We start from the raw sequence: 26,736 nt of genomic DNA, 5'->3' as shown, positions 1-26,736 counted from the left end.
AGATGTATCATCAAATGGATTCACATCTATAGATTAGTATTATATCTACCTATACACCACTTTATAATGTCACAGATTGCAGTATTTATAGACAACAAGGGGCTCGAAAGTGAAGCCCTTTTCCCTCTACATTCTCAACATAGTCTCTATCAGAAGTGTTTGGCTTGTGTTGGGTCCGACTTGGCCCGGGCGGTCAAAATCAACTTTAAACACACAGATGTATCTTCAAATGTGATTAAATCTATAGATTAGTGTTATATCTACCTATACACCAATTTATAATGTCCAGGTGTGTCGCATTTAAAGAAATCTGCGCCCTTAAAGTGAAGCATTTTTACTTTATTTTCTTTAAAAAATCCAAGTCAGAAATGTTCGGTCCGACCTGGCCCGGGCTGTTAAAATCAACTTAAACCTCACAGATGTATCATCAAATGGATTCACATCTATAGATTAGTATTATATCAACCTATACATCACTTTATAATGTCACAGATTGCAGTATTTATAGACAACAAGGGGCTCGAAAGTGAAGCCCTTTTCCCTCTACATTCTCAACATAGTCTCTATCAGAAGTGTTTGGCTTGTGTTGGGTCCGACTTGGCCCGGGCGGTCAAAATCAACTTTAAACACACAGATGTATCTTCAAATGTGACTTAATCTATAGATTAGTGTTATATCTACCTATACACCAATTTATAATGTCCAGGTGTATCGCATTTAAAGAAATCTGCGCCCTTATAGTGAAGCATTTTTACTGTATTTTCTTTAAAAAATCCAAGTCAGAAATGTTCGGTCCGACCTGGCCCGGGCTGTTAAAATCAACTTAAACCTCACAGATGTATCATCAAATGGATTCACATCTATAGATTAGTATTATATCTACCTATACACCACTTTAAAATGTCACAGATTGCAGTATTTATAGACAACAAGGGTCTCGAAAGTGAAGCCCTTTTCCCTCTACATTCTCAACATAGTCTCTATCAGAAGTGTTTGGCTTGTGTTGGGTCCGACTTGGCCCGGGCGGTCAAAAACAACTTTAAATAGACAGATGTATCTTCAAATGTGACTAAATCTATAGATTAGTGTTATATCTACCTATACACCAATTTATAATGTCCAGGTGTATCGCATTTAAAGAAATCTGCGCCCTTAAAGTGAAGCATTTTTACTTATTTTCTTTAAAAAATCCAAGTCAGAAATGTTCGGTCCGACCTGGCCCGGGCTGTTAAAATCAACTTAAACCTCACAGATGTATCATCAAATGGATTCACATCTATAGATTAGTATTATATCAACCTATACATCACTTTATAATGTCACAGATTGCAGTATTTATAGACAACAAGGGGCTCGAAAGTGAAGCCCTTTTCCCTCTACATTCTCAACATAGTCTCTATCAGAAGTGTTTGGCTTGTGTTGGGTCCGACTTGGCCCGGGCGGTCAAAATCAACTTTAAACACACAGATGTATCTTCAAATGTGACTTAATCTATAGATTAGTGTTATATCTACCTATACACCAATTTATAATGTCCAGGTGTATCGCATTTAAAGAAATCTGCGCCCTTATAGTGAAGCATTTTTACTGTATTTTCTTTAAAAAATCCAAGTCAGAAATGTTCGGTCCGACCTGGCCCGGGCTGTTAAAATCAACTTAAACCTCACAGATGTATCATCAAATGGATTCACATCTATAGATTAGTATTATATCTACCTATACACCACTTTATAATGTCACAGATTGCAGTATTTATAGACAACAAGGGGCTCGAAAGTGAAGCCCTTTTCCCTCTACATTCTCAACATAGTCTCTATCAGAAGTGTTTGGCTTGTGTTGGGTCCGACTTGGCCCGGGCGGTCAAAATCAACTTTAAATAGACAGATGTATCTTCAAATGTGACTAAATCTATAGATTAGTGTTATATCTACCTATACACCAATTTATAATGTCCAGGTGTATCGCATTTAAAGAAATCTGCGCCCTTAAAGTGAAGCATTTTTACTTATTTTCTTTAAAAAATCCAAGTCAGAAATGTTCGGTCCGACCTGGCCCGGGCTGTTAAAATCAACTTAAACCTCACAGGTGCATCACCAAATGGATTCACATCTATAGATTAGTATTATATCAACCTATACATCACTTTATAATGTCACAGATTGCAGTATTTATAGACAACAAGGGGCTCGAAAGTGAAGCCCTTTTCCCTCTACATTCTCAACATAGTCTCTATCAGAAGTGTTTGGCTTGTGTTGGGTCCGACTTGGCCCGGGCGGTCAAAATCAACTTTAAACACACAGATGTATCTTCAAATGTGATTAAATCTATAGATTAGTGTTATATCTACCTATACACCAATTTATAATGTCCAGGTGTGTCGCATTTAAAGAAATCTGCGCCCTTAAAGTGAAGCATTTTTACTTTATTTTCTTTAAAAAATCCAAGTCAGAAATGTTCGGTCCGACCTGGCCCGGGCTGTTAAAATCAACTTAAACCTCACAGACGTATCATCAAATGGATTCACATCTATAGATTAGTATTATATCTACCTATACACCACTTTATAATGTCACAGATTGCAGTATTTATAGACAACAAGGGGCTCGAAAGTGAAGCCCTTTTCCCTCTACATTCTCAACATAGTCTCTATCAGAAGTGTTTGGCTTGTGTTGGGTCCGACTTGGCCCGGGCGGTCAAAATCAACTTTAAACACACAGATGTATCTTCAAATGTGATTAAATCTATAGATTAGTGTTATATCTACCTATACACCAATTTATAATGTCCAGGTGTATCGCATTTAAAGAAATCTGCGCCCTTAAAGTGAAGCATTTTTACTGTATTTTCTTTAAAAAATCCAAGTCAGAAATGTTCGGTCCGACCTGGCCCGGGCTGTTAAAATCAACTTTAAACACACAGATGTATCTTCAAATGTGACTAAATCTATAGATTAGTGTTATATCTACCTATACACCAATTTATAATGTCCAGGTGTATCGCATTTAAAGAAATCTGCGCCCTTAAAGTGAAGCATTTTTACTGTATTTTCTTTAAAAAATCCAAGTCAGAAATGTTCGGTCCGACCTGGCCCGGGCTGTTAAAATCAACTTAAAGCTCACAGATGTATCAAATGTATTAACATGTATACAAAGTGAAGCATTGTTTCGCCTGAGCCAAAATTCACCATAACCTTATAGATTTAAACGTTGTATATGTCATTTTAACTGTAACCTTTTGATTGAAATCCTATTCTTTTGAAAAGGAAAATAACTTACACGTTTAGAGGCCTCCCAATCGTAAATCCTTGGTAGAAAACGATTGACAAGGTAGACGTTACCCATAAAGTTGTGTCTACCTTGTCATCCGTGAACTTCAACAAAGAGAAACAAATGTTTCAACTGTTAGATGCATGGACGTAACACATCCTTCGATCATTGTAGTGGTCAGTTTACTGACCCGGTGTGTTGACATTTGTCATCAGCAGGTTGTCAGTTACTGACCATACCAAACCACACCACGTGTTTGTGTCTACGTAAACATACCAATTGTGTTTTTTAGATCACAGACCCCTACGTATGAAATGAGTCCTTTATAATTGAAAGAAACGCCGGAAAGGATTATTCCAAATAATTAGAAACTGGCAGGCTGCGTAGACGGGGCGTAGTTGTTGGCATCTAATTGTGTCACTATTAGTACGATGCATGTACTACATGCCATTCCACTTCCCGTTATTAGTTATACAATATTTATAATTCCAAAATAAGTGAGTAAATGCTTTTGACTTCCCCATTCTCGAGATTAATCTAAGCTTGTATACCTTGTTTGATCTCATTGTAGAGTAAGTTTTGCAGCTATGTTGCTGAATAAATTGTAACTTAAGCTGTTTATTCCAACAACAGATAACGCGTGTTGAAGTCTTGGCATGTTTATATGGTGTCATAAGCTATGATCTTTAGTCAAACGTGTTTTGAATTTATAAGAAATGTAAAAAAACACTATCTCAAGACTCACACATGTTCCTTTTTTATGCTGATTCAGAAAACGCAACATTCATATTCATATTTATTGTAATGTGAATTTTAAACATGTGTTTTAACTTTCTCAATTATGTTTTGCCATTTTACGCAATATTTGTTCTTACATCAGGTGTAGACACTTACGGTTTCTTTCCCGAACGCAAACTAAACTGTAATTAGAAATATACCGATGCGGGTTGAGAATGCATTTACAAAACTGATTCACATGTACTCATAAAACATACGCATAATATTTCCAATTGAGAATTATTCGTAACGTACTACTGGTTAACACATGTGAACACATCTCAATGTTGAAGATTATCGTGAACTGTTAGTATTTGTACTTACATCTGAGGTACCACTTAGGGACCAGGTTTTCGTACCTATATGCACATGTACATCTTTTTTTGCAAGAAAAACACTTCCTGCACCCGAACTTGAGTTGATAACATTAATGTTTGGTTTCACAGTTCAAGCATCGTCTCACAATGCGCTAATTTGATTATTCGATTATACTGGAGAAACGTTTTTGCCTTACTTCAAGTCTTGTGTCTCATCGATCCTTCTCATTGCGTCCGTATATGCACGTTAAGTGTGGAATTAATCCAAATTACACCTGTACCCAGCTTGCTTAATTGCCCCTTGCTTAATTGCAATCAAGTAGGTGTTGCGTAATCAATCAACCATTTGCCCTTAATTAGCTGTCTTGAGCTGTAGTTAATAGCAGACCGTTTCATTGATAACTTATGCATTTGGTGAGGCTAATTAACAAAACCCATTTATTTTCTTTTGAACTTACGTTAACATGTTTGTCCTAAAATGCTTCCAGAATACTTTTGTAAGCTATGATAGTGTCGTGTCCCTCGCAAGTACGAAATAAAGTTATAACATATCACCATATTGGTATGAAAGATACTATTCCATAAAACATACTATCACTGGCCACCGACAAACATTAGCAGTATTAGAATAAGTTAGTGAGTGAGTGAGTACGGTTTTACGCCGCTTTCAGCAATATTCCAGCAATATCACGGCGGGGGACACCATAAATGGGCTTCACACATTGTACCCATGTTGGGAATCGAACCCGGGTCTTCGGCGTGACGAGCGAACGCTTTAACCACTAGGCGACCCGACCGCCCTCTTAGAATAAGAAACATAATTAAATACAGTATGACGTATAAGCATACAGAAAACTAAGAGAGCCCAAATTACTTCAGTTTCTGTACTGTACTTGGGTTTACCTCGATACACCTGGACATTATAAATTGGTGTATAGGTAGATATAACACTAATCTATAGATTAAGTCACATTTGAAGATACATCTGTGTGTTTAAAGTTGATTTTGACCGCCCGGGCCAAGTCGGACCCAACACAAGCCAAACACTTCTGGTAGAGACTATGTTGAGAATGTAGAGGGGAAAAGGGCTTCACTTTAAGCCCCATGTCTTCTATAAATACTGCGATCTGTGACATTATAAATTGGTGTATAGGTAGATATAACAATAATCTATAGATTTAATCACATTTGAAGATACATCTGTGTGTTTAAAGTTGATTTTGACCGCCCGGGCCAAGTCGGACCCAACACAAGCCAAACACTTCTGATAGAGACTATGTTGAGAATGTAGAGGGAAAAGGGCTTCACTTTCGAGCCCCTTGTTGTCTATAAATACTGCAATCTGTGACATTATAAAGTGGTGTATAAGTAGATATAATACTAATCTATAGATTTAATCACATTTGAAGATATATCTGTGAGGTTTAAGTTGATTTTAACAGCCCGGGCCAGGTCGGACCGAACATTTCTGACTTGGATTTTTTAAAGAAAATACAGTAAAAATGCTTCACTTTAAGGGCGCAGATTTCTTTAAATGCGACACACCTGGACATTATAAATTGGTGTATCGGTAGATATAACACTAATCTATAGATTTAATCACATTTGAAGATACATCTGTGTGTTTAAAGTTGATTTTGACCGCCCGGGCCAAGTCGGACCCAACACAAGCCAAACACTTCTGATAGAGACTATGTTGAGAATGTAGAGGGAAAAGGGCTTCACTTTCGAGCCCCTTGTTGTCTATAAAGACTGCAATCTGTGACATTATAAATTGGTGAATAGGTAGATATAATACTAATCTATAGATGTGAATCCATTTGATGATACATCTGTGAGGTTTAAGTTGATTTTAAAAGCCCGGGCCAGGTCGGACCGAACATTTCTGACTTGGATTTTTTAAAGAAAATACAGTAAAAATGCTTCACTATAAGGGCTCAGATTTCTTTAAATGCGATACACCTGGACATTATAAATTGGTGTATAGGTAGATATAACACTAATCTATAGATTAAGTCACATTTGAAGATACATCTGTGTGTTTAAAGTTGATTTTGACCGCCCGGGCCAAGTCGGACCCAACACAAGCCAAACACTTCTGATAGAGACTATGTTGAGAATGTAGAGGGAAAAGGGCTTCACTTTAAGCCCCATGTCTTCTATAAATACTGCGATCTGTGACATTATAAATTGGTGTATAGGTAGATATAACACTAATCTATAGATTTAATCACATTTGAAGATACATCTGTCTATTTAAAGTTGATTTTGACCGCCCGGGCCAAGTCGGACCCAACACAAGCCAAACACTTCTGATAGAGACTATGTTGAGAATGTAGAGGGAAAAGGGCTTCACTTTCGAGCCCCTTGTTGTCTATAAATACTGCAATCTGTGACATTATAAAGTGGTGTATAAGTAGATAAAACTAATCTATAGATGTGAATCCATTTGATGATACATCTGTGAGGTTTAAGTTGATTTTAACAGCCCGGGCCAGGTCGGACCGAACATTTCTGACTTGGATTTTTTAAAGAAAATACGGTAAAAATGCTTCACTTTAAGGGCGCAGATTTCTTTAAATGCGATACACCTGGACATTATAAATTTGTGTATAGGTAGATATAACACTAATCTATAGATTTAATCACATTTGAAGTTACATCTGTGTGTTTAAAGTTGATTTTGACCGCCCGGGCCAAGTCGGACCCAACACAAGCCAAACACTTCTGATAGAGAGTCTATGTTGAGAATGTAGAGGGAAAAGGGCTTCACTTTCGAGCCCCTTGTTGTCTATAAAGACTGCAATCTGTGACATTATAAATTGGTGTATAGGTAGATATAATACTAATCTATAGATGTGAATCCATTTGATGATACATCTGTGAGGTTTAAGTTGATTTTAACAGCCCGGGCCAGGTCGGACCGAACATTTCTGACTTGGATTTTTTAAAGAAAATACGGTAAAAATGCTTCACTTTAAGGGCGCAGATTTCTTTAAATGCGATACACCTGGACATTATAAATTGGTGTATAGGTAGATATAACACTAATCTATAGATTTAATCACATTTGAAGATACATCTGTGTGTTTAAAGTTGATTTTGACCGCCCGGGCCAAGTCGGACCCAACACAAGCCAAACACTTCTGATAGAGACTATGTTGAGAATGTAGAGGGAAAAGGGCTTCACTTTCGAGCCCCTTGTTGTCTATAAATACTGCAATCTGTGACATTATAAATTGGTGTATAGGTAGATATAATACTAATCTATAGATGTGAATCCATTTGATGATACATCTGTGAGGTTTAAGTTGATTTTAACAGCCCGGGCCAAGTCGGACCCAACACAAGCCAAACACTTCTGATAGAGACTATGTTGAGAATGTAGAGGGGAAAAGGGCTTCACTTTAAGCCCCATGTCTTCTATAAATACTGCGATCTGTGACATTATAAATTGGTGTATAGGTAGATATAACACTAATCTATAGATTTAATCACATTTGAAGTTACATCTGTGTGTTTAAAGTTGATTTTGACCGCCCGGGCCAAGTCGGACCCAACACAAGCCAAACACTTCTGATAGAGACTATGTTGAGAATGTAGAGGGAAAAGGGCTTCACTTTCGAGCCCCTTGTTGTCTATAAATACTGCAATCTGTGACATTATAAATTGGTGTATAGGTAGATATAATACTAATCTATAGATGTGAATCCATTTGATGATACATCTGTGAGGTTTAAGTTGATTTTAACAGCCCGGGCCAAGTCGGACCCAACACAAGCCAAACACTTCTGATAGAGACTATGTTGAGAATGTAGAGGGGAAAAGGGCTTCACTTTAAGCCCCATGTCTTCTATAAATACTGCGATCTGTGACATTATAAATTGGTGTATAGGTAGATATAACACTAATCTATAGATTTAATCACATTTGAAGTTACATCTGTGTGTTTAAAGTTGATTTTGACCGCCCGGGCCAAGTCGGACCCAACACAAGCCAAACACTTCTGATAGAGACTATGTTGAGAATGTAGAGGGAAAAGGGCTTCACTTTCGAGCCCCTTGTTGTCTATAAATACTGCAATCTGTGACATTATAAATTGGTGTATAGGTAGATATAATACTAATCTATAGATGTGAATCCATTTGATGATACATCTGTGAGGTTTAAGTTGATTTTAACAGCCCGGGCCAGGTCGGACCGAACATTTCTGACTTGGATTTTTTAAAGAAAATACAGTAAAAATGCTTCACTTTAAGGGCGCAGATTTCTTTAAATGCGATACACCTGGACATTATAAATTTGTGTATAGGTAGATATAACACTAATCTATAGATTTAATCACATTTGAAGTTACATCTGTGTGTTTAAAGTTGATTTTGACCGCCCGGGCCAAGTCGGACCCAACACAAGCCAAACACTTCTGATAGAGACTATGTTGAGAATGTAGAGGGAAAAGGGCTTCACTTTCGAGCCCCTTGTTGTCTATAAATACTGCAATCTGTGACATTATAAATTGGTGTATAGGTAGATATAATACTAATCTATAGATGTGAATCCATTTGATGATACATCTGTGAGGTTTAAGTTGATTTTAACAGCCCGGGCCAGGTCGGACCGAACATTTCTGACTTGGATTTTTTAAAGAAAATACAGTAAAAATGCTTCACTTTAAGGGCGCAGATTTCTTTAAATGCGATACACCTGGACATTATAAATTGGTGTATAGGTAGATATAACACTAATCTATAGATTTAATCACATTTGAAGATACATCTGTGTGTTTAAAGTTGATTTTGACCGCCCGGGCCAAGTCGGACCCAACACAAGCCAAACACTTCTGATAGAGACTATGTTGAGAATGTAGAGGGAAAAGGGCTTCACTTTCGAGCCCCTTGTTGTCTATAAATACTGCAATCTGTGACATTATAAATTGGTGTATAGGTAGATATAATACTAATCTATAGATGTGAATCCATTTGATGATACATCTGTGAGGTTTAAGTTGATTTTAACAGCCCGGGCCAAGTCGGACCCAACACAAGCCAAACACTTCTGATAGAGACTATGTTGAGAATGTAGAGGGGAAAAGGGCTTCACTTTAAGCCCCATGTCTTCTATAAATACTGCGATCTGTGACATTATAAATTGGTGTATAGGTAGATATAACACTAATCTATAGATTTAGTCACATTTGAAGATACATCTGTGTGTTTAAAGTTGATTTTGACCGCCCGGGCCAAGTCGGACCCAACACAAGCCAAACACTTCTGATAGAGACTATGTTGAGAATGTAGAGGGAAAAGGGCTTCACTTTCGAGCCCCTTGTTGTCTATAAATACTGCAATCTGTGACATTATAAAGTGGTGTATAGGTAGATATAATACTAATCTATAGATGTGAATCCACTTGATGATACATCTGTGAGGTTTAAGTTGATTTTAACAGCCCGGGCCAGGTCGGACCGAACATTTCTGACTTGGATTTTTTAAAGAAAATACAGTAAAAATGCTTCACTTTAAGGGCGCAGATTTCTTTAAATGCGATACACCTGGACATTATAAATTGGTGTATAGGTAGATATAACACTAATCTATAGATTTAATCACATTTGAAGTTACATCTGTGTGTTTAAAGTGGTGTATAGGTAGATATAATACTAATCTATAGATGTGAATCCATTTGATGATACATCTGTGAGGTTTAAGTTGATTTTAACAGCCCGGGCCAGGTCGGACCGAACATTTCTGACTTGGATTTTTTAAAGAAAATACGGTAAAAATGCTTCACTTTAAGGGCGCAGATTTCTTTAAATGCGATACACCTGGACATTATAAATTTGTGTATAGGTAGATATAACACTAATCTATAGATTTAATCACATTTGAAGTTACATCTGTGTGTTTAAAGTTGATTTTGACCGCCCGGGCCAAGTCGGACCCAACACAAGCCAAACACTTCTGATAGAGACTATGTTGAGAATGTAGAGGGAAAAGGGCTTCACTTTGAGTTCTGTGTTTTCTTTAACTACTGAAATATGAGACAATAAAGTGGTAAATAATTAGATAAAATACTAGTGTTTAGATATAAATAATGTTAGGAACTTTAGAAGTGCTTGGACAGTTATTAACACGTGTCGTGTCAGTCTTTTGACATTCGAGAATATCCATTTCCAGAAAACATCCTGTGTTGGTTTAACACGAATTAGTAAAGGTTAATTACCTAAACACGTTAATTAATGAAAGAAGAGTAGTCAAAACACTGTCGTTTCCTGCCCAGGACATCACACCCCTACACGCTAAGGTCGGTGAGAAGCATTCTAATCAAAGAATACACAGTCAAGACGCTGACTTTTCTACGAGACTCACGGTATGTAGTCATAATCATCAGTTAACTACATTGTTGAAGGTGCATTTTTATTCAAACTCAATTAAATGAGCAAAACTATACGTTTGTGGACATTTGAGATCTGCCTAGATATGCGCGTTTCGTTTTATTATTCTGCAATCCATTTTTAGTATTACCCGCTGGCCCGGCCCGGCCCGACTTTTCTTGGCCCGACTTTTAGGCAATCCCGGCTTTGGAGTATATTTCAAAGGAAGATGTGCGAATGGTGCATGGCCGCTGCAATGGATAATCGCTGGTCTGACCAAAGACATGACATTCATAGAGCTATTTCCAGTCATGGTAGCACTTCGCTTGTAGGGAACCAAGTTCTGCAACAACAAGATTATGTTTTTTTTGTGATAATCAGGCAGTTGTCTATATCGTAAACAAACTGTCTGCAAAGAATCCAAAGTTAATGTCCCTGGTACGCCTCATAGTGAGTACTTGTCTAAATCACAACATTCTTCTTCGTGCCAAGTATGTTAGTACTCATGCCAATGTCATCGCTGACGCTCTTTCGAGGTTTCAGATGGACCGGTTCGGAGATGCAGCCCCGGCAGCAGAGACGCTGGGAACACCCGTCCCGCCGGACGTTTGGAATATTTAGTACAGGAAACTAGCAGATTGGTGGGTTTGTCCTTGTCGGACAACACGTGGCGAACCTACAACACAGCCTTGCAGTCCTTCGTTCAGTTCAGATTATCAAACCGGCTTCCCTTAACATGGCCAGCTCCACTAGACCATCTGCTGTTCTTCGTGGCTGCGTTGTCATTAGAGGGTAAATCACCTCGGACTCTCTTCTCATACATATCGGCGCTAGGTACGTGGCACAAACTGCAAGATATGCCAGATCCTAGTGAGGAAAGCCCTGTCAGGTACACGTAAATCAAACATTAAGCAGGACTGCCGTCGTCCTATCACTGCGCAATTGTTAGGCAAAATACTTCAGGTAACTCACGTGGTATGTAACTCAACATATGAGGTTAAGCTTTTTAAAGCAGCCTTTACTTTAGCATATTTGGTTTCTTCCGGGTAAGCGAATTGGTGGCGCGTTCCATTGCAGATACCTCCGGTAGAGCGCTGCTAATCAACAACAAAACACTTTCAGATCTAACAAGCCGACTTCAGGTACGCCTCAGGTACTCCAAAACAGACCAAGCAGGGAGAGACACATCAATTTTCATAAAAGCGGCACCTACTTCCCCTCTCTGTCCTGTTGCAGCTATGGCCAGTTACTCATCCTAGCGGACTTCACGCTCTCCATACTTATTTGTTCATTTTGATGGAAATCAGTTAACTAGATTTCAGTTTCAGGCTGTGCTAACAAAATCTGTCTCACTCTTAGGTATTCATCACCAGAAGTATACTTCTCATTCATTCACAATTGGCGCCGCAACTACAGCAGCCATGAACGGTGTGGACGCAGACACCATAAAACAATATGGCCGCTGGTCTTCAAACTGTTTCACTAATTATGTTAGATACCAGGTAGGCCACCATTTCCGATTTCTGGCTTGTTTACACAATTTCAGGTGCGATCTCGGTCATCGGCGACGGTTATCTGGCCAGAACGAGGCGCAACCTTCTCAGCCCTGCTGTCTGCTGTTGGTCCGTTGCGTTGGAAAGTCCATGGGGGGGGGTGGACTTGGGAGAAATTCAGACCGGCGCTGCAAGATCTCCTCGTCGCCAAAAGCCCTCCCAAGTACCTTCTTATTCACCTCGGCTCCAACGACTTGGGTAAAATAAAAGGCCACATGCTCTACGGGGAAATCTACGAAGATCTGCTCTTTGCAAGACTGGTACTGCCTGACACCACCCAAATCTGGTCCTGGATGCTGCCTCGGCGCAACTGGCGCCGAGTACATAACTTAAAAAAGCTGGCGCTGTCCAGAAAAAAACCTGAACAGGCGCGTTGCGAAACGCGTCGCGGAACTACAGGGACTAGTTATGCGACAAGCCCACGTGGACCCAAGCGTACCAGGGCATTACGAGGACGATGGAGTCCACTTGCGGGGCAATGCACGGCACCGCTTCGTGCTTAACATTTTTTCAGTTTTCAGGTATTCTTAAACTTCGGTAGGAGCAGGGGAGAGGTACACACTACATCAGAATCATTTAATAACATTAACTTCTTTGCCATATAGTTTATTTAATTTTATTCATTAGATTTTTATTTCCTTGTTTCTTTCTCAGTTTGATTTGGGTAAGGTGTGGATGGCGTAGCACCTTTGGTGCTTAGTGGCAAGGTTTGCACGGGCGCTGGACCGATAAGGTTTCGCTCGTATGCTCGGTTGCTTGCTTGTACAGTGGGAGCCCATTCCAGCCCTCATGTTTCCGTGGGTGGACACAAATGCATATAGCTCGTCTGCTGTACAGTAGAGAGCACATGGTTTTCGCTGCTGCTGGAAGTTATCTCCCTTTGCTCGGTCTAGCGCTCGTCTCCGCCTTCCACACCTGGCCTTTTTATATCCAAACAATCTCTTCTGTTATTATTCTGTTCCATAGTCCATAACAGGTCGGCCGATAATGTTATTTAGCAATATTAAGCTAAATGGTGTTATTGGCCCGCCTGATAAATCTACCTTAACTTATAGATCTAATCTTAATGTAATTCCAGGCATATCCAAGTAGTCTATGTACATCATATATTCCCTTTCGTCCACATGGACACATAGGCGCACACTCATCTGTTCATACACAAGCATGTTCAAGTTTACATAATCACTCTAAGTTATAATCATAATAGAATTATACATTCGGTGACTCCGTAATAATTATCACCCTTCATTTTAAGATACGCAACAACCACAACGATAACACGTGGCCTTGTTGACAAACAAATTCTTCTCCTTCTTATCGTCTTTGTTTGTTTCTCAAGTGACGTCATATATATTACGTCATTTCAAAAACACTCACTTCGCCATCTTGTAACCGCGACATAAACGACTACACCTACATAAACATTACCCACCCTCCCTTCCCTCGCTCCTGCCGCACCTTCATGTACATAGTAGCAAAATGTAAAAACATTATGAATGTTGTTGTTATTGCTGATTATCGCTTTATATCAATAAATACCGTTAGGTGTGGCAAGGTTTGGACGGGCGCTGGACCAATAAGGTTTCGGTCATATGCCCGGTTGCCTGCTTGTACAGTGGGAGCCCATTCCAGCCCTCATGTTTCCGTGGGTGGACACAAATACATATAGCTCGTTTTCTGTACAGTAGAGAGCACATGGTTTTCGCTGCTGCTGCTGGGAGTTATCTCCCTTTGCTCGGTCTAGCGCTCGTCTACGCCTTCCACACCTGGCCTTTTTATATCCAACATTCTCTTCTGTTATTATTCTGTTCCATAGTCCATAACAGGTCGGCCGATAATAGGTAACCCAAAAAATTATATCATGCATTTATGTTTCCCTACAAATACTCCTTTCACGGTAATTCTTCGCACAAACTGTATACAAGATTACAAATGCGACACTTCGCTAAAATCATTTGAGGACGATTTTCCCGTTATTATGGCATGTGCCGTTATAATATAACAAGCACTGATTTCAGCTTTACGGAAACTTGAGCGAACAAAATACTGCCTCATATCTGAAATTATATCAAATGGATTTGTATGCTTACATATAACATTATACATTAAGAGTAACTTGACATAAATGACTAAAATAGAACTTCCTCTGTTACGTCAAAAGACGGCAGAGAGGAATACACGGGCATAAAGAGAATGGGCATAACTCCGCTATGCATAGGACTTGTCCATTGCAGCTCAGGCCGCTTTGTGAGAAGTTGATCCATGATTCACTTCAAAAGTTGTATCACGACAATATCTTTTCACGTTGTTTTTGTTCACGAGGAACAACATTTTAAAAGTCCAACACAAATATCGATATTGAAACCGTATAGGTTTCAGTATTATCACAATTTATACGAAATGATAAAATCTTTCTAATTAAAAACGTATTAATAGCGAAATGGGTGGCCCCATCTAACATGTAAATTCATCGGATTCGATTCTACCATTCACCTGATTGAATTTATGACGTACTCGCCTTATCATCAAATGAAATGAAGTACAGATAAATTGACATTCTTTTTGTTTGACATCATGGCTTGTTTTATTGTTAACATTGTTATATTGATAAATGTATATCAAACCTATTTTTTCTTCACAGTATGAAAGATCCCACAAACATTTCGCTTTTCTCAGGCACAACAGAACATAACTGTTTTTATCATGTAAATAATGTCTCTTAAACAGATAACAGCTTAGATCGTGTATCGTGTATCATAATTGGACAAGAGTGAGTGAGTATGATTTTACACCGCTTTTAGCAATATTCCAGCAATATCACGGCGGGGGACACCAGAAATGTGCTTCACAAATTGAGTAAGAGGGGCATCAATATTACATTTATCAAATATTCAGAATAATTCAAAGCAAGCGAATATCTTTTCAATATTGGACATGAATGTCTTCATTACTACATGGTTGTTTCTTGTCATCCTGTTTCAGAATTATCAGGAGACATGTATGTTATTGTATGTCACGTTGTTTTATTTACTTTTTAACAATTATTATAGAAATAATATCAGCAGTTTAACACATTGTGATTTCAATCTTTCAAAAAAGGGTGTAACTATTGATCACATCATATAAAACCACAGGAGTAATTCGAAATTCGTTTGTGACGAAACTCGCACCTGGCATGGTGAATTGTTTGACATCAACGTTTTGCAAAACATCCAACACCACAACTTTTTTAAATCCTTCTACAATGCGTGCTTATATACATTTAATATAAAAAAATCAATTTTGTTGAAGTATTATATTCAGTCTTAGTTCTAACATGAAATAAAATGACTATTCATTAACCTGTTTACACTCCAAAAGAAATACTACCATGCAGTCACATTTTCAGTTCATCTTCGACATTTAAAATGTGGGACATGTATTTGTTGTTACCCTGCCTGGCACTCGGCATTAAGGGGATGAAACAAGGACTGGTCCACAAGGAGTTTGTTAGGTATCAATGTTAAACTGTGGCATGGTATCTCAGTGAGCTGCCACTGTAAATCCGGCATAAGTCCGGACTAGTACAAGCAGCTACACACACACGACCAAGAACGTCGCTATATGAGTGTAATAACACGTCGCAACCTCACCTCACCTGATTTCGCTTGATTGCATGTGGACCATTTCAATTAGTGACAAAGACAATATGTCATTTGATGCCAAAATGAATGCGTAATTCAGGGATGAATGGATTGCAGCTGATTTTGAAAGATACGTGATAGGCGTACCTGAAACATGATTTTGTAAACACTAACCAATGGCTGATCGTGTTTCTTAACATACTGAACGTTTCAATGGTTACAGGCGACGTGTCACTATGATCTTTAGTGGTTCGGTAAAAAAAACATAAATTATACTTATGATCACAAATATGTTGTTTTTGTTATTGCATTTTCTGAATAAATATTCAATATTTGGATTTCAAAATATACACAGAATAACGCCGTGGATGGTGTTTTATCGAAAGATTAACAGTTGTGAAATTTGCGATGGTCGTTTTAAGAGGTCGTTCTCATGATCAGTAATGTTGCGGATGATATCACAGAACAGAAAATTCCCTGTAGAAATCAATACTGAGAAGTGTATGTGTGTGCGTGATGTATTTTAAGTTTTATCAAACTTTAAAGTGAGGATTGAAGAGGAGGGACAAACATGTCCCTGTGGCATCCAAGGAGTTAAACGCGTCACATACAAGGAAAGAGCCAAAGAGAGATATACACAAGTACGCACACATGTTGCTCTTCATTGAGATCATAAATGGTTGATATATAGAGGATGTTCCATGTGTCTCGTAAAATATCATGTTTCTCTCATCTCGTGACTGGGGAAAAGGAGTCATTAGGGTGTAGTTATCTACCGGAAAATTAATTATTTCATTACAAATGTAAAACCTTGAAACATAAATTATCCCTACATAACACATAGGGACGGTTCACCACCGCTTGTATTTGCAACTTAAAAAGTAGTTTAGTCTTTACAAAATCTTACAAAATATAACCAAAAGTATGAAAAAATATTCAGGGTCAAGAACATTCTTCAACATACATTTCGATATGATTATATATGAAATCAACTTTAACAAAAATATTCTTGAAAACTAGGAGACCGTTTTTGGAAGCGAAAGAATACGCTCTGGTCATGTAACAAAAATGGCGCTTTGCGAAACGAACAGTCTCGATTGACGAGTTAAATGAGAAATTTACAGCTTATAACGAAACATTTTTTGTCGAAACAAACGACAAGAAGTGATATTGACTCTGTAATGACCAGCTGTCATTATTGTGGCTTGTCAATGTGGAACTAATGTTAAAAGGATGTCAACAGTTTGTGTACGGGCTTGACACTTACGACAAAGGGGTACAATTAAAGAGGAGGCAACTATTGTATGACAATAGTTTCGTCAAATCGTTCACTGTTCACTGCAGTGAAATATCAGGAATTATGTTCACTGCAGTGAAATAACAAGTGTTATGTTCACTGCAACGAAAATATCTCTTTTCTCAACTTATCATACCGTTTACAGTTAAGTTGTCCTTGTTCTCGAACGTTGAAGATTGTCTTCCTGTAGCCTGCTGTACGAGGATGGTATAATCCGTCGGTCCAGACTTGTGAACTGGGGGCGTCCAGGTAATCTCTACCGCCGATGCGTTCAGCACAGTGACAGAGAGTTGTGTAGGCATCGCGGGGACTAGTCGGATGGAAAAGTACCATTATTTCAACCGCATACGCCATTAATGTGTCAAGTCATCACCCTTGTAGGATGGTAATGGATATCATACATATTTTATTTATAAAATGTTCATTCCAATGAACTTAAAATTATTACCACTCAAAAATGACATATGGTTTCATCCCACGCCAAGTTGTGAAAGTAATGTGTACAATGTGAATGAAATTGATACAGTAACAATATTTAAGGTGTTTACCATCAATGTCTGTCCGTATAGCAACGGAAGTGTCAATGCCGATGCTGAAGATATTGACAGCAGCCACGGTGATGGTGTAGTTAGTGAACGACAAGAGGGAGGTGACGTCATAGTTGGTGAGAGACGTTTCCGGTCTTTGTATAATGGTATGTCGGGAAATACTACAGTTTCCATCCTCTACCTGAACAAGCCAATAACATGTATGATTCAAAAACGAAGGAAGATATCTTGATAGTCAGGAAAATTGTGAATATATGGACTGCTAACCAATGGACAAATAGATAGGAGTTATATATATACTCTTAAAAAAAAGAAACGCAAGACGGATATTGTTGGCCATAAAAGCAAAATTAGAGACCAGAGAGGTGCAGAATGAAGAGGTTTAATGTGTTATCGTGTCAGTGACAAATTTCCCGGCTCTAAATGATCACAACAATTACATTCAAACCATTATTCGTGAAACACACACGATTCGGAAACAAACGCACCCAGTGCATTAACCAGGACCATGGATCTGCACGCACTGCACCTGCAGCAGCACTATGGACGGAATTAAAGTGAAGGGTTTTTGATTGCCTGGCATCTGCGTCAATCGAAGAGTGACAGTTCAACAACATGCTAAGATTAAGAGAAGTGCAAAGTAACAACGTCATCGGCCGCTCTGCAGGCAGGAGAATTCCGATCAGCTGAAGTCAGGGTTTTCAATGTAGAGCCAAGTACCATCACAAGGCTATGGGATGGGTTTCAACAACATGGGTCAAAACGTGATCGGCCAAGGTCGGGACGACCAAGAGTTACCACCCCCGCCATAGATCGCTACATCCGACTGGGCCACCTGCGCCCTAGATCTGAACCCGATAGAGCACCTGTGGGATGAATTGGATAGACGGCTACGCCGACGTCAACCACAACCCCAGACGTTGCAGCAGTTGGCCTTTGCGTTGCAGGCCGATTGGGCTACCATTCCTATGGATGTGATTCGCATACTCGTCTCTTCCATGGGCAGGAGATCACAGGCCGCTATCGATTCGGGGGACATACACGTTATTGATAGCTGACCTTCACCTTGGACTTTTCCTATGTACTGATAACTGAGATGAGATGTGTCCTCTCCACAAAATGTTCGCTCAATATCTTGTACGGTTCCTCGTATAAATGTTTTGTCCTTCCTCACACAAATCTGGCTTTGCGTTTTGTTTTTTGAAGAGTATACATCTATATATTTCAGATGTACATTTGTATTTTGTATCCAAAAGGGATATATCTATTCCACTATTATCTATCATTTAATTCACCAAATCTTTCAACTTTCGATTTGAGAGGAGCATGAAATCGGACAATAAGTTGAGATAGCGAATTGGCGGATTTACACTTTCCAAATCATCATTACACAGTTGCCCTTAATATCGATACTACTATCAATATATGTGTGGTTCATCAATGATGGGCTTCACACATACGCCATGTTTGGAAATGAACCCGGGCGTGACGTGTGAATGATTAAACCCAAATTTTAAAGCTACCCCACTGCATGCCCCAAAAGACTTTTAGCTATGGAGACATCAGTTCAAAGACAGAAGATATGTGTATTTTTATGCGTTACAAGAGCATTTGTACATATAAATACTATAAATTATGAATTTAATGCGCCACGAAAATAATACGAGCACAAGTACTAAAACAAAAATGTATCACTAAGTTAATGCGAGACACACTACGTCCGATGTTTAATTAAAACAGGATAATATTGCTATAAGCGTGATAGAGTACATCACGTATTCTTTGACCATATGGAAACGGTCACCAAGCGCCTGTGGTCTGACAGATCCAACTACGACCTCAACCCATGAGAAAGTTGCCAGAATGGAGACTGTCAACAACACCATCATTCCATCATTAAAGCCTAAAATCACCTGATCAAGTGACCAGTCGCCGTGGAATAAAGCGAAAGTAAAACAGCCATTAATCATCTCCAGAAACACGTTCTAGGGTCGCCAAGTGTGCTTCGTAACACCGCAACACAGGCACTACTAAGCATTTCAGTAAACGTGCACATTCTTTTAGATCGAGGCTAGTAGAATTCGTGCATGCAGAGACATACCTTTGTGAAATGCAAAGCAACGAAACGGAAGTACCAGAAAGAGTTTATTACAAGTGTAGAGGAGACAGTTAAATCTCATTTCTTTCCAAATGAATTGTAATAAACTTTGACTAGACCGGCGTGAAGAGCCTTCTCGAAACTCGCAAATCAGGGTTCACTTCTGTCTAACTTGGTTTCAATTTTATAGATTCAACATAATTTACTTAACATACAACCTATCGTATTACATCATCATGTTTTCCACTTTGTTTTCCAATTTTACAAAATATTATAGTAAATGTACATACTTGTTTAATTTAGTTCTTATCTATGGATTATAATATAGTGTGGCATGAATGCAGTAGAATGTAGAGTCAATGTCAAACAATGTCATCCTTGTTCACGCTTAGACCTGTTGACAAGACACTAATTAAAGGTCCGGACACTCGGATATGTTTTGGCTGAGCATATGCCTCGGACAGAGGACTGTAAATTCAAGTACCCAGTCATGGCTACAATTGTTCTTCTGGACTCACTCTGAAGGTTCCATGAGACTGGCAGTCAGTACAGACAATGTGCACAGCCTGCAGACACACCCCGTCTTCTGTGTGGACATGCAGGACATATCCCAGGATGAAGCCATTGGGAAATCTGGGAGGCTTCCACGACAGACTGATGGAGCGGTTGGTGGTGGACGTGCTCGTGAAATCTGATACACTCCCTGGCTCTGTTGAACAATGCATATACGACAGTGAGACGATTTACTTGTTATATATAAATAGAACTCGACATACACGATGACAGAAATGGGTCTTTAAAGTTATTTATAAATACTAGTACATACTTTATAGAACTCAGCATATACGTTTACATTGAAAGATGAAAGGAATGGTCTTTAATGGAATAAACATTTATATCGTAGCGACACTTCTTTTGTATTGGTACAAACGAATGACAGTGTTTTGAATGGTTACAATTCACACTTAAATGAAAGTGACATGTACGATACAAGTTACAAGAATTATATGCGATTGAAATGTCGGAAACAAACGTACGCCCATCTTTTGCGAAGTGATATTCAGTTGTTTCATTCCCAGCATACGAATCATGAGCTACAACCTGTAATTGAAAGAGGATGTAGTGTTCAGTTTACTAGAAACATACATGTATATGAACCGAGCATACAGAACCGATTTAACTAGCTTTTTCTGATACACCTTTCTGAGTATCATATGATGCTAGTTGAACACATCTTACACCAGGCTTAACCAACGTATGTACAAGTGATACGTAAGTACGTAAGTACAACAGTTTGGTCACATGGTGTCCCACTATACAGTGTCACTGAATGTAGTTCAGTCATGGAGTCATGAGAGATACAAGTATTTAGCGGTAAATGGAAGACACAGTTCGCCCTAACTCACCGAGAACATGTAGTTTCCTTCAGCCGTCACGGTTACAACCCGTGAGTAGTTACAGTTCGGCTCAGGTTCAGCAGAAATGTTCAATCCTTGATTATTTTCTATCATGCTGTGGTTATAATCTCCCTGTCAAAATGCAAAAACATATTCGCACAGTCCACATAATAATCGCACACAGTACATATAATTTGAATTTACTTGTACTGAATATCCATTTCATTCATAAATCTTTCTCAAGTTGTATACAAATTAGTTAGTTAGATACGTGGACAAAGGCAGGATTGGGATAAAAGTAAACGTGTACGTCATACCTACCCCTTTCTGATTATAGTAATATAATATGTTCCTCTGCAAATTACGATTTAAAGTGTAATTATATTTTTACCATCAATAAGACATACCTGAGCAACATACGACAGTTTGTAATATTTAATGTCGCCGTGTCTTTCTGTTTCGTTGGGACAGGAGAAGGAGACTTCCAAACTCGTGAAGATGTCTTTAAACCGAGTGATGTGAAGATTCTCTACTTTTCCAGGAGCTATTAATGAAACACGCTCTTTATTTATAACAGTACAAATATAATCTCAGCTGAAAGCATAGACGATTGTATGGTTCCGACTATATCATGAGCACGTGTTTATGAACCACTATCAAAAAGTGATAACAAAACAATCAAAATAGACGGGTGCGTTAAAGGATGCCGTCGAAAACAGGTGTCTTGTTGCCCTCAAAATATTTGTTACCTCAGTAAGTGATGTAATTATATTCAGATTGTAATTATTTCAGTTTCATTGAAAGTGCATCGAGTTATGTAAAATGTTAACATAATTATTAAAATTAGTAAACTATATAAGTATTAATCATGAAGCGATTCAAAATAAAAGACTGAGTTGTCACTTTGGACAGCATTTCTACTTGGTGAGGGAGGAAATACCGCAATGGTACATTGTACATGTCACAGTTTGGTAAAACCCACGAGCACCTGTACGGTTTAGCAGGAATTAGAATATAATGAGGGCGAGTCTGGGGCTCGATAGCACTTTCATAGGATTACGGCAGGAACTGATGTGCGACAGCATATGCACCTGCTTTGTGTTTTGCAAAATCAGATTCACTTAAAGACCAAGGATTTCTAACTAAATACGTAACAAAACTGCAACGGGTCTGAATTAAGTAAAATATTTTAAAACAAATAACATTCATTGTTGTGATTATTATATTTGTCCTTCTCCCCGAGGTCAAGTTGTCAGGTGAATCTATTGACATCATTTGAATTGGTGAATGCTTTGCATTTTACACCACCGCCTCACTGTGGTCATTCACGTGTAGTCGACAACGAGCTGCGATATAGAGAAATTACTACACGAGTGTCTGTCAGATGTCATTGATCTCACAACGAGTTTTAACGAGCGAAAGCGAGATTGATTCGCTTTGAAAAAACGAGTTGTAAGATAAAAGGTATCTGACAGGCTCGAGTGCAGTAATCTGTTTCCTGCACACCCAAGTTAATATTTTTCACCTAAATAATTTTACCAATTATGTACAATATCCGCATGACATCACTACCGGTGACCGACTTTTACCAAATAGCGTGTTCACTGTACAGTAGCGGGACTTATAGAGATCATTTTCGTTGATTGAGAATCGTATATTCATAAATGTGTCATGTAAGTAATTAGAAAAAATCAGACAATTTAAGAACTGCTATTTGATTTATGTTTTCAAGTGCAACCAAGAGAATTAGCTGTGCGTGATTTTGCGTCAGTCATTGCGTTACAGAAAACGGCAACCTTTACGATTTCTGTTAGTGAGTGAGTAGTGAGTATGGTTTTTACGCCGTTTTTAGCAATATTCCAGCAATATCAAGATCACGGCAGGGGACACCAGTAATGGGCTACACACAATGTACCCATGTCGGGAATCGAACGCGGGTCTTCGGCGTGACGAGCGAACGCTTTTGCCACTAGGCTACCGCCACGATTTCTGTTAAATGTATCTGATCATTGTAATGTATATATTTGTAATTCCATAATGTGTGCTACGATACTCTTCCCATGAATATTCTTAAACGCGTGAGCCACTGTATGCAACAATTAGACAAATGGATCTTTCAAAATAGGAGAAAATGCTACAGTGTAAAATTTGAATTTTGCTTTGTTTATATTTCAAAAAGTACAGTTTTCGTTTCCACACCTAATTTATTTTGCTTGATTTCGCTTGATAATTAGCATTGGTGGCAAAGACCATTTGTTATTTGACTTTGAAATGTATGAGAAATTCAGGGATGTATGTATCGCAGATGAGTTTGAAATATACGTGAGCTGATAGGCGTCTCATTACCAGCATACGTGGAATGTGACTTTGTAAACACTATCCATATATGGCGGAAACTACTCTTCGTGTGTTTGCGTGTTTTCCAAAAATCGGCAACGTTTCAGAATTATCATTAGTGATTTTATGAAAAGCAGATACCCTTGATCACTAATATGCTATGTTTGAAATTCAATTCGAGTAAATATCCGATATTTAGATTTCTAAACACATAGTTAATAACGCCGCAAAAGGTGATTTAGCGCGATTTACAATGTATCTTATTTTCAGAGGTCACTTTCAGTAATTTTGCTTTGCCTAAAACGACAGTGGATGATATCACATAGTACAGAAGCGGGGATTCAAAACTGTGAAGTTAGTTTGGTGTACTTTTGAACATTGTATTCCACATCGAAGTGAGGGTTGAAGAGGAGGGACATTTATGTGGCTGTGGCTTCCATAACGTTCAACACAGACGAAGATGAACATTTGACTGAAGCACGAGAAACTTTTCAATAGCTTACAATCAGGAAAGTCCGTCACAATCAGACCTTAGGTCATCACCATGGAGTAGCCATTCACGGGCCTGGAATTCGATCTCACACAGATGTTTGATACCAGTTATCTCAAATGGGTTTCTCACCCACAGGTGTGTAGGAATATCTAGATACTTATGAAAGTGATGTTAAAACCCAAACAATATCAATCAGTCAATAAGTCTGTTCTCGTGATCATGTTCATTGATTTCTAATTTATGTTCACGAACTCTTAATCATGCTCGCCATTTACAGACGTTACTGCGTTAAGATCATTCAAGACGTGCGGGACAGGGTATTTGAGCAAACCAGATGTCAGTTTTTAAAGCGACTCGGCATCATTATTTTACCTCAATTCGGATATTTCGATTTAAATTTTAACAAAAGAAAATCCACACAGAACACAAATATTCTTTCGATGGAACCCCCATTATGGAAGTAGATGTCGTGACGTAGTGTATTCACAACAAAAAGGCTATTTTCATTTTCTTTCGGAAGATGGCAATTTAATTTCGATATAGACAAGTTGGAAATGCAGGTCGCAATGTTTTGCTCACTCGTATACCGATAATTTAGAACCCTCGACGCTAAGTGGTTGATTACAAACTTCACCTGACACTACTTCATTGGAGGTGTGCTCAGTTCGAATTCGTCACACAGAGGGGTTGTCGCATCATAGTAAATGATGCGATTTTAATTACAGGGATTATGTGGTGTTATTATGATGCATGCATGTATATGAATACATTGTCTGCCTCTGACCCTGACTGTAAGCATAATGTATACGGGTATGTATACGTTAGTGTATGTGTGTTAATATGTGTATGTGTTATATGTAAGTGTGAACATATGTATATATTCTAGTATAATGTGTGGCGTATGTAAGTGTATGTATGTAAGTGTGCGTGTGAATATGTGTGCGTATGTGTGTATATACGTGTATGTGTATAGATATGTATGTATGTGTCTACATGGGTATATGTATATATATGTATGTAGTGTGTATATGTGTGCATATATGTACATGTATATAAGTGTATGTGTGATTGTGTAATCTTATATGTAAACTTGCATGTGTATTTGTGCTCATGTATTTTTGTATCAATGTGTATATACAAGTAAATATATTTCTCCGTGTTATGTTATCATATAATGGGTAGGTTTCTCTGCAGGATAAAGCCAACGGATAAAAAGGATATCCGTTCGGGTCATATGTGGATAGAGTTGCAAATATCAAAGGTCAAGTAGGGACTACTTTCACGGTTTACAAACAAACATAGCGTCGCCCTTGTCATTCGGCGATCGAGTCAGAATGAACCATCGGGAATCTGGAGAAACTACATGGATAATTGATATCATTATCAAAAGAACAGTCTAATATACTGAAAATCAGTGTCCGACTGTGACGTAGCTGAGGCGTTTTACAAGTTTGGGCAACTTTGGAGATATAAATTGCGAAACAATTTTGCGAGGACAATAGTCCTAGCCAAGGGGGATCAGTAGATATATCTGTGCCTGTAGACATCTGCGGCTTGGAACCTTTTCCAAAAATTAAAAGAGTTGGAGTTGAATTGTTTTCTTTTTTCGTTTTGTCGCTGTTTGTACATCTGACTGCACTTAGTAACGTTATGACAGGACAGACTGTCAACAACGTTTGACGTGCCGTCTCACGTGCCGAGCCAAGGCTCGCTAAATACTAAGAACAATGTTTATTCCTAATACAGGATATTAACCATCCCCAAACACACTCGCGTGATAAACTCTATGTGTGTGTGTGTGTGTATGTATGTATGTGTGTGTGTGTGTGTGTGTGTGTGTGTGTGTGTGTGTGTGTGTGTGTGTGTGTGTGTGTGTGTGTGTGTGTGTGTGTGTTTATAGGTCGTTGGTATCTATATTTAATGTGTTAACCTACGATTTATTTAAATATAAGTGAAAATATCCTTTCCATAATCATAAAAAATCTCTGTCAAAAGCCGAGTCCACTCTACGATTCCTACTATACCATAAGTATGTCTTTATGAATCACTAATGTGTCAAATGATCTCCACATGTCTACAATAAAACGTTTAGCGTTGTAAGCCTGATCGAACAACTTGTGGACAAGAGTCGTATGACTCTCTTTGTGCCTTAAAAGAAGACATCAAAGGCTGCAGATGCTGGAATATTGCTCTACATAAAGGGAAAGATGACCAGTGGAAAATTAAAGTCATCCCTCTTGTCACACAGTCTCGCTGAGAATTATATGTCACTCTGAATATTTATACATTGACAGAAGACAGATCAGACGGCTTCAGTGACAGAAATGATGCCAGATGCAATTTTCTTGTTTGAATAGTAGGATATGTTCCCGTGTTGGTTCAGGTAATTGGTTGACTTTGCATGTGTTTGTGGCGGATGAGACATGTTGGGCTACGCTTACCCTTTCGTTAACACCTGGCCATGTTGTATTTAAAAAAAATTCATATTATTATGGTATAATACAATAAACGTTTAACAGAGATGTCTTGTTAATATTGAAATGGTTTTATAACGGAGATCAATCATACACAAATATTTTGCAAGAGTGTGTGAGTTTGAGTGAGGAAATCCCGAAGGGATACAGGTCTTGAACAGGTGACTCACGCCTTTTGGTATG

The 26,736-nt window shown here is 38.5% G+C and overlaps 1 protein-coding gene across 3 annotated transcripts in view; it reads right to left on the bottom strand.

The window, feature by feature from the left end:
- The window catches only part of LOC124111740 (phosphatidylinositol phosphatase PTPRQ-like), a 247,471-nt gene that overhangs the window by 144,626 nt on the left and 76,109 nt on the right, over positions 1-26,736 (bottom strand). The gene's annotated exons all lie outside the window — the stretch shown is intronic.

The sequence above is a fragment of the Haliotis rufescens genome, unplaced genomic scaffold (genome assembly GCF_023055435.1).
Source record: "Haliotis rufescens isolate VD_foot unplaced genomic scaffold, xgHalRufe1.0.p SCAF_5, whole genome shotgun sequence".
Taxonomy (NCBI): Eukaryota; Metazoa; Mollusca; class Gastropoda; order Lepetellida; family Haliotidae; genus Haliotis; species Haliotis rufescens.
The sequence above is the reverse complement of the archived record's forward strand: the minus strand, read 5'-3'. Positions and strand labels throughout refer to the sequence as shown.